The sequence below is a fragment of the Furipterus horrens genome, unplaced genomic scaffold (genome assembly GCF_987537825.1).
Source record: "Furipterus horrens unplaced genomic scaffold, mFurHor1.1.pri manual_scaffold_1, whole genome shotgun sequence".
In the NCBI taxonomy this organism is placed as follows: Eukaryota; Metazoa; Chordata; class Mammalia; order Chiroptera; family Furipteridae; genus Furipterus; species Furipterus horrens.
In genome coordinates, this window is record NW_028327171.1 from 116,875,697 (window position 1) to 116,887,710 (window position 12,014).

The window sequence follows — 12,014 nt, forward strand, 5'->3', positions numbered from 1 at the left end:
AAGGTAACAAGAAAAGCTAGAAGTAGCAAAGCTATGTTATTGAATACCTATTGTGTGCCAGGTTCATATATGGGTTACTAACCTTACCAGTCCCATTTTAAGATGAAAGCAAAACACAGAGATGTGAAAACAAACAAACAAGCAAAAAGAATTCTCCCTTGCATGTCCAGGCCAACAGGGCAGTCCTGTTGTGAACAAAAGACTGTTTGATGCCAATGTTAGTGCTCCCGTGAGGCCAATATCACTTCCTCTGAGGTATTTTCCTTACCCCATGTTCTCTACATATATTAAAACCTTAAGTTTAGTGATAAGAAAGGTTAAGAAAAAAATTCTCTTTATTAAGGAGCAGATGGAGGTGAAATTCTTTTCCAGAGATGGTCACATTCATGAGTTAAATCCTTTGAAGGGGTAAATCTTTCAAGCCAATGAAGACTGAAGACAACCCTATAGGCTTTGGGGTCAACCAGATCTTTTGTCCCATTCTCAGGTCAGACAAAACTGCTTGACCACAAACACATTACTCCTCAACTCTAGGTGACTTCACCCTTTCTCTAAAATGAGGTAATGATACCCATTTTGACAGTGTTCAAGAAGATTAAATAGAGATAATTTTAAGATATCTATAAGAAGACAAAGTGAGACAAGGAAGGGGTAAGAGTAGGACTTTCTAAAATTGTATCATGTGTTTGCTTATTTTCTGTTTAAAGATGTCCTAAATGTTGCAAATTGTACAAATTTTCGCAAATATAATAGGCATGAGATTGAGCATAATAAAAGTGTGGTTTAAGGTGAAAGGGCTGAAAATAAAGTTAAATAGGATAAAGGAAACTTAATTGAAGCTCCAGAATGATTGCTTTAAAATCTCTTTATCTAGGTTTGTTATTTTCTTATCTAATAGTGGAAGAAAAGATGCCCCCAGCTGACCTGTCTTACATTGTAACAGGCTTTCTGTCACGTTTGCAAATGAATAAAGTAATACTGTCCCTAATACTGAGGGTGCTGCGCAATCACAATAAACTAATTACATACATAGAAGTAGAGAAAAGTTTTTCAACATTAAATACCTACCTGGGACCTAATTTTCATTCCATATAGATTGTCAGCTTGCCAAATTCAAGGCCACAATCTATTGTTGCAATTAGACTTTGGGAACCTTTTTTGATTTCTCTTTTTCTGTGACAGAGATTTGCTACTAAAATTATAAATTGCAAATACATTTCAGTGTGTTTATCAGGTCATATCATATTTCCCCCTAATCTCCAAGAAATTGGCTTTTTTTCAGTGTAGAATTTGGGTGGCTTTAAAGTGATAACTCTGAAATGACTAAGCAGGACAGGAGACAAAAATGAAGTGCAGGCTTTTCTGTCCTTTGCCAGCAGAGTCCTTTCCAAGATTGAAACTGTTATCAAATCTGGGGGCCCAGCTGACTCAGCCTCAACTCCCACTGCCCTGCTCCTCTGTCTTTCACTCAGCTACCTGTCCCATCTTTCATCCAAGCTGAATCTTTCCCATGAAATGTCTGCCCTTTAGGCTATCCATTGAGTAATCTTTTAATTTTGAGAGTAAAAGAAATATAATTAATCATCATGCCTAAAAAGAGATGCATAAACTGAGACTCATCAGGGCCAGCCAGGACATCTGGTCACCTCACACATGCAAGTCTACTACACTTCATCAGTCTTTCAGCTCCTCCATCATTAATTATGAACTTGAATATCTTTTTGACATTTAATCCTTTTATGTTTTGTATTATTTTGTTTTCACATACTTTGAATGTATGCTTTATCTCGTGAAACATGTTTCTAACCTCAACATAAAACTTTTCATTTAGTGCATAGTAATATGCTATGGTATAGTCATGTTACAGAAACAGGGGAGTCCAAAAATCCCCAGAGTTTGCTGCTGGGGGATGGGGAGAAGTAAGCAGCTTTTCAAATGCTTCCACATGCCTGAGGTTGGTGGCTACTGTCTTTCTTATGCAAATGGCTTTAATGCATCCAAAGCCTCAGGTGGTTGGGAGGAGTCTTGAACCAGGGGACGGTATGGAAAGCACACAGAGCCTACGTAAGGGTCTGTGAATGGTCAGAACTGTTTGCAACGCCCACTGCGTCAGATGACGCAGTCAGGGATATATAAGCAGCTGCAGACATTTTAGCGGAGACTCTCTCTCTGGCTCTCGCTCGTGCTCTCACTCTGAGACACTCTCGCTCTCTGACTCGGGTTCTCACTCGTGCTCTGGCTCTGGCGCTCTGACTCTCTCTCTGGCGCGCCCGTGCACTCGCTCTTGCTCTCGCTCTCTCGCTCTCTCGTGTGCTCCCTCCACATGACTTGGTGAAGGGGCCTTCTCCATGTGGCTTGGAGAAGGGGTCTCCAGGCTGCTTTAAGAGGCTCTCGCCATTCAGTTTTGAGAAGGAGAGGAGATCCGCGTGGTTTGCAGGAAGAAGGCAGTTTGCAAGGAGGCTGAGAATCCAGGTGGTTCTGCATTGAGAGCTGGAGGGCACCACAGCACAGAAAGGACCTCCCCAATTAGATTGAATGATTGGCAGCTGCTGGTAAAGCTGAACTGTGTTTGGAAAGTAGGGAAACGGTTTCTCTGACTTTCCTAAAACTAGCCTGGTTTGGTAAGGGGAGGCAAGGATATGTGTTTGTGGGTGCTTTAAAGAGCATAAGACTTAACAACAGAAATCCGCAAATAACTAAATCTATATAACTGTTAAATAAACAATTCTTTTTCTTTTCACTAAACTCTGGTATTGAGAGTTATAATTTTGGTGGCGGGCCATCGGGCCCCTAACTAAAGAGCCCGTGGGTTTGTTTTCAACTGGAGCAGCCCAGGGGTTCTGTAACAGTCAGAGTAAGCATTCAAACACAAAACGAATACAGAATATGCATTAATTAATACAATTTGGACAGTTTCATCCTTTTGTAAATTGAAAAGAAGAAAGATGATATTATTATAATAGTAGCAATCTTCAGAACCCTGGCTGGTTTGGCTCAGTGGATTGAGCGTCGGCCTGCGAGCTAAGTGTCGCTGGTTCGATCTTCCAGTCAGGGCACATCAGAGAAGGAAAACTCTGACTCCAAAAAACCTCCGCTGCCTTGCGGCATACCTCTTCAGGGGAAAGGCTAAGGGAGTAAACCCCGACAGAAAATCCGGAGCCGGAGTCCCTAAGGCGGTTTGACGTTGTAGTCAACACCGGCAACTCCTGCGGCGCACCTGAAGCCAAGCTGTATTGACTCCGTCTTTCCCTTGGACCCTTCAGCTGCGAAGAGGGGGGGGGTCTGCTGCATGGGCAACAGCAGACCCTCCATATCACCCTTCCCAGGCTCTGTAGCTTCAGCTTCACTGGAGAGGACACTCCAGCGTCATCGCAAGATGTCGATTCAACACGGGAGGAGACAGATACCGTGTCACTCCCGAGTCGGACTGCACAGCCATTCTCGGCGGTGCAGATAGACTCTTAAGAAGCTACACCATCGTTTCTCGAGACGGACGGCTGCCGACGAGCAATCTTCAGAAGTATAAACTTCAAAGACTATGTCTATAAACATTAGTAACAACAACCTCTTCTGATGTCTGATTTCTTTAAAAAAGTCTATAAAGTAAGGTACCATAGTAAACCTGCTTTCCACTAATATGAGTGGCTGTGTTTTCATGAAAGGAACATTGGCCTAAGAACATTAGTTGGCTTGGGCAATAGTCTTGACCCTTATGGAATAGCTCTGTGATCTTAAATCCATTATTTCAAGATAACAGGGTCCTCTTTTTTGACGTGTATGTTGGGTTAATAAATTTTTTTTTTTAAATCTAGCTCACAGTCAAAGTCTGATGATGCATTTGTTACCACAACTTCTTTAAGATCATATTCTTTGTGAAAAGTGCTTTATTGTTCATCACACATAAGAATGTCCTAAAGTATAACCCCGAAAGAAAAATTAAGTTTTCTTAACAATTTTTTCATAACTATACTAATTTTACTTGCAGACAAGGCTGTGGAGGTGAAAAAGGGTTGATTGAATAAGTTGACCAAGTTAGTAACTGTAGAGCTGTGATTCAATCTCAGGCTTTTCTGACCCTGTAATCAGGAATTGAATTGTATCATGATAGCTCCAGCAAATCCAACCCTTTTCTGGTGGGCTGGTGATTAGGGGGTGATAGGCTGGGTACTGATCTAGGGATTCATTTCACTTCAGTGGTTTCATGCAGATTCAATTCAAATCTGTTCTGGTAATGAAATGGCAAAACATTGATTTTATTTCTCCATTGAGGTATTTTGCTTTTTTTACCCATGAGCTAAATGGAAGACTTTATAGGAAAAAACAAACAAACAAAAATAAAAACAAAAACTCCACAGTTATAAACATTTCTTTGTTCACATAGTTTTCTTTTCAACACACAAGTAGTAGAAAAAATTGACTCCTTCTTTTATGAATCCCCCTCTTTAGACTAGTGAAGACAAAGGCAACATTTCATTTAGCTTTCTGTTTTGGTATTACACCTCATGTGTAAGCATCCCATGGCTGTATGCAAAGAATGGATGTAAACAAGGACCTTTTCATTGCAGGTAAGACCATAGAAGAGGAAGGAGCTGATGTTTATTAATAGATATCTGCTTAGTTTATTGAATGTGAGAGAAAAGAAATGTCCTGTTCCTCTTTGGTAGGACAAAGAAGATGTGAATGTACTGCACACACAGTGCCATTAGGATTTTAGAAAACCAATCTTCAGATCGTCCCTGAACAGAAAAGGTGTTTGCACAGCTAAGAGGGATTCAAACACTTCCCATGGTTATACTCAAGGGAAGGGTTGCCACAGAAATGGGAACTCAGAAAACACAACAGCCAGAAGTTGAAGGTATAAAGACACAGAGCAGCAGCAGCTCTTGCCAGGGTCAGCCAGGAGAATCATCCCAATACACCCTGGTTGTGTATTCAATCCTTGGTCAGAGCACATACAAGAATCAACCAATGAATGCAAAAATAAGTGGAACAACAAATTCTCTCTCAAAATAAAAATATTAAGATTTAAAAGAAAGAAATATAATAAGTGATCAACAAGACCTGAAGAAAGAGGCAGGCATTTAACTTGATAGAGGTCACAGACTGAACCTTCAGTGTGCCATTGATTAGACTGCGTAACAGTCATGTTGTTTGTTCATTGAAAGGACTGGCAATCTGAGCACAGTGTTGCTTTTCCTTTGCAGTTTGCTAACTCTAAGAACCCACAGCATTGTAGGCAGTGCTCAAGGTAATGAACTGGAATCGTTATTCTCAACACATTCTTCTATTGGTTACATGAAGTGAGAGTTTATGGCTTTTATTATTGTCATTAGATATTTGATTGTAGTGAACTATGCTCAATTCTTAGAGTTAACATTATCTTGCACAGATAACCAAATTTTCCCTATGAAATATGATATCACTATGGCTTTCACTTATCTACTTCCAAATGGGTCATTTGACTTTACAATTAGAATAATTCTGTGAGGTAAATAGAATCAACTTTATTAAACTGATTTTATAGATAAACTATTTGGTTAATTATTACTGCTCCTGGGACTTGACAAGTATTCAAGATCTATTAACATTAAATAACTGTGATAAAATAGTAATACTGTTAGTATGATAATAGTACCAACACCTAAGAGCTAATGAGCACTCATTATGTGTTGGATGCTCAGTTAACAATTATCTCAATATTTAACCTGTAAATTAGAAATATAATTATTGCCCTATGAACTTCATGGGAGTTGTTGAAGAGTTAGATGCCGTAATGTATGGTAGAAGGCTTTAACATGTTAAATACTCTTCAATAGCAATTGTTCATTTATAAACTTATCAACTGTATAAATAATTGTATCTGTTCAACTCACTGAACCATACACATTTGGCATCCTTGTCTGCTCTACTTCTCAGGCACCCTACTCACATTTCCTCAATTCCTCAATTACAATATAAATAACAGCAAAATAATAGGAGCAATAATAATACAGTAGTTCATTTTTTCCATTATAGAAGCCTGTCTGGTTTACAAAACATTTTATATATTTAATCTACAAATACTCTGGGAAGAAGATAGATTAGACATCATAATTTCCATTTCTCAGAAGATGTAGTTAAGATTCAGACAGACTGACTTCTCTAATTCATCCCACCAGCAAAGTGAAACTCACAGTTTTATCATTTCCTTCATAGCTACTTCTGCTTCATGTAAGTGTCCCTCTCCATTTCAAGCCCTTATATACTAAAAAAAAAAAAAAGTCTAGAAGAGTCCCTATGACTCCCTCAAAGCTTTTTACTTTAAGAATTTTTGCCATGCTACTTGCTGCCCCTTATGATCTGAGCTCCCATACAGTCTGAAGGAGATTCTCCTACAAAGATCATTTTAGTTTCATTCTCTATGGAGGACCTGGTCACACAGATGGAGGCTGAGGAGTCATATTGCTCTCTCTACAGGAAATGCTCTTCTGCTGATCTCACTGGAGTATTAGAATATTCAGGTCAGATGTCTCCTCGCTTGTGAAGTGTTTGCCAACACCCTCTCATTGAGCATTACTGTCTGTGTGTCTCCTTTACCCAGCAGTGACTGTCACTGAAGCACAGGAGGTGCTTTCTTTCCCCCATCTAGTCACAGATCTGTTCCATTCAGCAGACTGTGGGATCCTTGAGAGCCAGAACCACACCTAGGGGATAGCTGAGCATCCAGATCATAGGAAAACTATAGTACATTTTTGAATAGATAGATAAATAGATGATAAAGAGATGATACATGGTAGATAGATGATAGATGATAGATAGATGATATACAGATAGATAGATGATAGATAGATATAGATAGATCCTGTCTATTGATGCTATAAAGCAGGTATGTTCTGATGGAAGATGAAGTGACTAAAGCAACTGCCTCTTTTTACAAGGTTCCTTAATTGCTTTTCTTCTCTGCAGCATTTCCAGTTTAATGTGCTAGTTCTTTGTACATATCACCCAAAAAAATTTTCAAAGCATGTGGATCCTAATTCTGGTTTTATTCATTTGTAAAGGCCAATGTTGATATATTGTAGAAGTTTCACTCCTGTGAATCAGTGAGTTTCTTTGGGGTTAGTTCCTTGGGGTATTAGTTACCTAATCTCACTCTTATTCTCTTCCTGGAATAAAAAAAAAAAAAGTGACTATCTTCATTAAAGTAAAGAGAGGTGATGCAATTAGAAATACTCCTAGACTAATCAACCCATGGAAAATTAATGAACTTGGATTTCAAACAGAAACTATGAGGCCTAATAATAAAAATGAATTTGGGTTCAGCATTACAGTGGGTTCTTTTATACAGCAGTCTCTTTTTCAGAAAGTTTGCTGTTAGTAAAATATTCTCAGCAAAGGGCTGGCACAAAGCTATTTCTATCTCATAAAATCCATATTGTTCACTTCTAGTCAATAAAACACACTAGCTAATAAAACTTAATTGTGCATGGTCCTAGGGCCCAGAAATTATGTGGATAATTGAAATGAAAGACACAGAAATAGATCTTATTCAAGCGAGGGAAGATGGCAGAGGAGTGAGGGGAGGCTGCACTCTCAGGCTCCTGAGACCCATCTGTAGTTTGGACTAATTGCAGACAGATCATCTCAGTGAGCAGCTGGACACTGGCAGGAGTTGAGCCTTGGCACTGCTGGATTAGAGAAAAACCATCTGGGAACAACCTCTTTAGTGAGGATAGTGGAAGAAAAAGGGACGAAACGGGATCCCTGACTGGGGTGGCTGCCCGAGCTGCGGCTGAAAGGACACAAAGGCTTTTTGGTGACCACAGGCTTCCCCAGAGAGGAGTCAGGAGGAGAGCAGATCTCTGCCCGCTGGCAGAGACAGGACTCGACCAAGCGGCATTGGCGCTGGAAGACAGGAGACAGCGTGCTGCTGAGCAAGTGAAATCGTAATTTTTTTCTTTATATTTTTCTCTTGTGAACTGCGGAGAGGGGTGGAAAGTCTGGGGGTGATAGGACATTCTTGAGGAGCACAGGTGCAGAAGTATGCTCACCCATTCCCCAACCCTCCCGTTGGGTTGTGGGCGCGCATAGGGAAGTGCCCTCATTCACTGGCCCAGGTGCGCAGAGCCGTGAGTCCAGGTGCCCCTCGGATACACCCCAACAGACATAAGATCAGTGCCCCAACGGGCACAGGGAGGGCCCACTGGATACTCAGAAGGCTGTGCGCAGTTGCCCCTGGCCAGCTCCAGTGGGCGCCAGGCCCGAGTGCCAGGCTGGAGCACAAAGCATTTGCTCAGGCTCTGCTTTTGCCCGCCCAGGCGGGTGGGCAGCTGCGGCACTGGAACAGGAGGCAGCAGCGACTCACAGACACTCACCTGGAGCGCTGAACGGAGGCTAGCTCCCCGGCTGCCTTGGGCGAGGAGGGGCGCATAAATGCAAAAATACCTCCCCGACATAAATAGGCACCAATCACTCACTTCCACTGTACACGAGTGTCTGGGGCCCAGCACTGGCAGGCGAGAGACCATCTCCTGGAGTACAGTGCGGCAGACCTGAGGATAACTCCCTGGCGACCTTGGGAAACACCCAGAGTGCTACACGAGAGGCCTGAGGCGGGCTCTCGGGCCACCTTACCCACTCAACAGGCGTGCCTGCAAAGACACCTTGGCTAGCTCCAACAGACACCGAAGGAACACGCAGTGCGGGGGCCCACTGCTGCAAGGAACAGGAACCTCTGACCCACCTCATTAGACCAGCTGTGGATACAGAAAAACAAGACAACACACAAAGGCTGAACTGACATCTCCACAAAAGAACTCAAGAAAAAGTGGATAGAGTGACTCTGAATCAACTAGCCAGAAGGAAGATCCTAACAAAGAGCATCTGAAATATAACCAGACAGCATAAACAAATGGTATAAAAGGTACCCCAAGAACATCAGGCTCAGGAGATCAAAAAGACTGCACCACTGAAACCCCCAGATCTACCATAAAGAATCTCATACCACAAAGGTGAAAAGTCAAAGCACACAAATCCAAAAAACAAAGACAAACAAGAAGAATCCAACATGGTAAGACGCAGAAACAACCTCTCAATGAAAAGAAAAGAGGAATCCCCAGAAAGAGAGGTAGATGGACTAGATATAGCCCAAAGGTCAGACATGGAATTCAAAACAATGGTGGTGAAGAAGCTCAATATTCTCGACAACCTCAAAAACAACTATGACAGCCTCCAAGGAAATTACCAACAGCTCCAAGAAAATTACAGGGAACTTGCAGAGAACTACACCAGCATAAAAAAAGACATAGAAACTATCGACAAGAACCAGGAAGAAATGAAGAATGCAATCTCTGAACTGAAAAACACAGTAGAATCAGTCAAAAGCAGACTAAACGAAACAGAGGATCGTATTAGTGAGTTAGAAGATAATGTAGGAAAAAAATTCTCAAATGATACAGCAAAATGAAAAAAGAATAAAAAAGTACGAAGAAGAGGTAAGGGAGTTACAGGATAGCAAAGGAAGAACAATATAAGAGTAATTGGAATTAAAGAGGGATCAGAAGAACAAGGAATAGATAAACTAATAGGAGAAAGAGTGACAGAAAATTTTCCTAACCTGATGAGAGAACAAGTTATGCAAGTCCAGGAAGCACAGAGAGTTCCAATAAAGAGGAACCCCCCAAAACCCACTCCAAGGCACATCATAGTTAAAATGGCAACTTTCCAAGACAAAGAGAGAATCCTAAAAGCAGCAAGAGAAAAACAGCAAATACCTTACAAGGAGCTCCAATAAGGCTATCGACCGATTTCTCAACAGAAACACTGCAGGCCAGAAGGGAATGGTCAAAAATATTTCAAGCAATGAAAAACAAAGGCCTACAACCAAGAATACTCTACCCAGCAAGGCTCTCATTCAAAATAGAAGGTGAAATAAGGAGTTTCTCAGACAAAGGAAAACTAAAAGAATACATCTCCACCAAACCAGCATTGCAAGAGATGCTAAAGGGAATATTCTAAGAAAAAGGAAGAGAAAAAAACAAAAAAAGAGTAGAGGAACAGAGGTACAAAGGGAAATGAATAAATACATGTCAATAATAACCTTAAATGTAAATGGATTAAATGTTCCAATTAAAAGACATAGGGTAACCGAATGGATAAGAAAACAGGACCCACATATTTGCTGTCTACAAGAAACACACCTCAAAACAAAAGATTTACATAGACTGTAAGTAAAGGGATATAAAAAAATATTCCAAGCAAACGGACCGGAAAAAAAAGGTGGGGTAGCAGTCCTTATATCAGACAAAACGAATTTCAAACCAAGGGCAATAAAAAGAGACAAAGAAGGAGATTTCATAATATTTAAAGGAACAACCCATCACTAAGATATAACACTGATAAACATATATGCACCCAACATAGGAGCACCCAAATACATAAAGCAAATACTAAAAGACCACAAGAAGGATATTAACAGCAACACACTCATAGTAGGGGACTTTAACACTCCATTTTCAACAATAGACAGATCATCCAAGCAAAGAAACACCAAGGATATACAGGCATTGAACAACACAACTAAACCACATGGACTTAACTGATTATATATATATATATATATATATATATATATATATATATATATATATATATATATAACTTTTCACCCCAAAGAAGCAAAATATACATTTTTTTCAAAGGCACATGGGACATTTTCAAAGATAGACTACATAATAGGACACAAAACAAGTCTCAGCAAATTCAAGAAAATTGAAATCATATCAAGCATCTTTTCAGACCACAATGCCTTGAAACTAAAATCAACCTCAGAGAAAAAAATCAAAGACACCCAAACTCATGAGAATGAATAACATGCTATTAAATAATAAATGGGTTAACAATGACTTCAAAGGGGAAATCGAGAAATTTATAGAAACTAATAACAATGAACACACAACAGCCCAAAACCGATGGGACACAGCAAAAGCAGTCCTAAGAGGGAAGTTAATAGCAATACAGGCATATCTGAAAAGACTAGAAAAATCTCAAATTAAAAATCGAATCCTAAAGCTACAAGAGCTAGAACAACAACAACAAACAAAGCCTAGGGCTAGAAGAAGAAAGGAAATCATCAAGATCAAAGCAGAATTAAACGACATAGAGACTAAACAAACAATTCAAAAAATCAACTAAACTAAGAACTGGTTCTTTGAAAAAATAAACAAAATCGACAAGCCTCTAGCCAGGCTCATCAAGAGAAAAAGAAAGAAGACCCAAATAAACAAAATCGGAAATGAAAGAGGATAAATCACGACTGATACCTCAGAAATACAAACAATTGTAATAAATTACTACAAACAACTGTATGGCAAGAAATTTGACAACCTAGAAGAAATGGACACATATCTAGAAACATATAACCTTCCAAAACTGAATCAAGAAGTAGTAGAAAGTCTTAACAGACCAAAACAAAAAAGGAAATTGGAATAGTAATCCAAAATCTCCCTGCACAGAAAAGCCCTGGCGAATTTTACAAAACATTTAGGGAAGAACTAACTCCTACCCTCCTCAAACTATTCCAAAAAATCCAAGAAGAGGAAAAAATCCCAAACTCTTTTATGAGGCCCGTATTACCCCAAATCCAAAACCAGGTCAAGACAAAGCAAAGAAAGAAAACTACAGGCCAATATCACTGATGAACATAGATGCTAAAATCCTCAACAAAATATTAGCAAACAGGATCCAGCAATACATCAAAAAGATGATACACCACGATCAAGTGGGATTCATCCCAGGGATGCAAGGATGATTTAATATTCACAAATCAATAAATATAATACATCACCTAAACAAAAGGAAAGACAAAAATCACATGATCATATCTATAGATGGAGAAAAAGCATTTGATAAAGTACAACACCCATTTATGATGAAAACACTCAGCAAAATGGGAATAGAGGGAGCATACCTTAACATCATTAAGGCTATATATGAGAAGCCTGAAGCCAACATCATACTCAATGGACAAAAACTGA

The 12,014-nt window shown here is 39.8% G+C and overlaps 1 protein-coding gene across 1 annotated transcript in view; it reads left to right on the forward strand.

Moving 5' to 3' along the window:
• CNTNAP5 (contactin associated protein family member 5) overlaps positions 1–12,014 on the forward strand; it is a 1,232,224-nt gene that overhangs the window by 190,604 nt on the left and 1,029,606 nt on the right. The gene's annotated exons all lie outside the window — the stretch shown is intronic.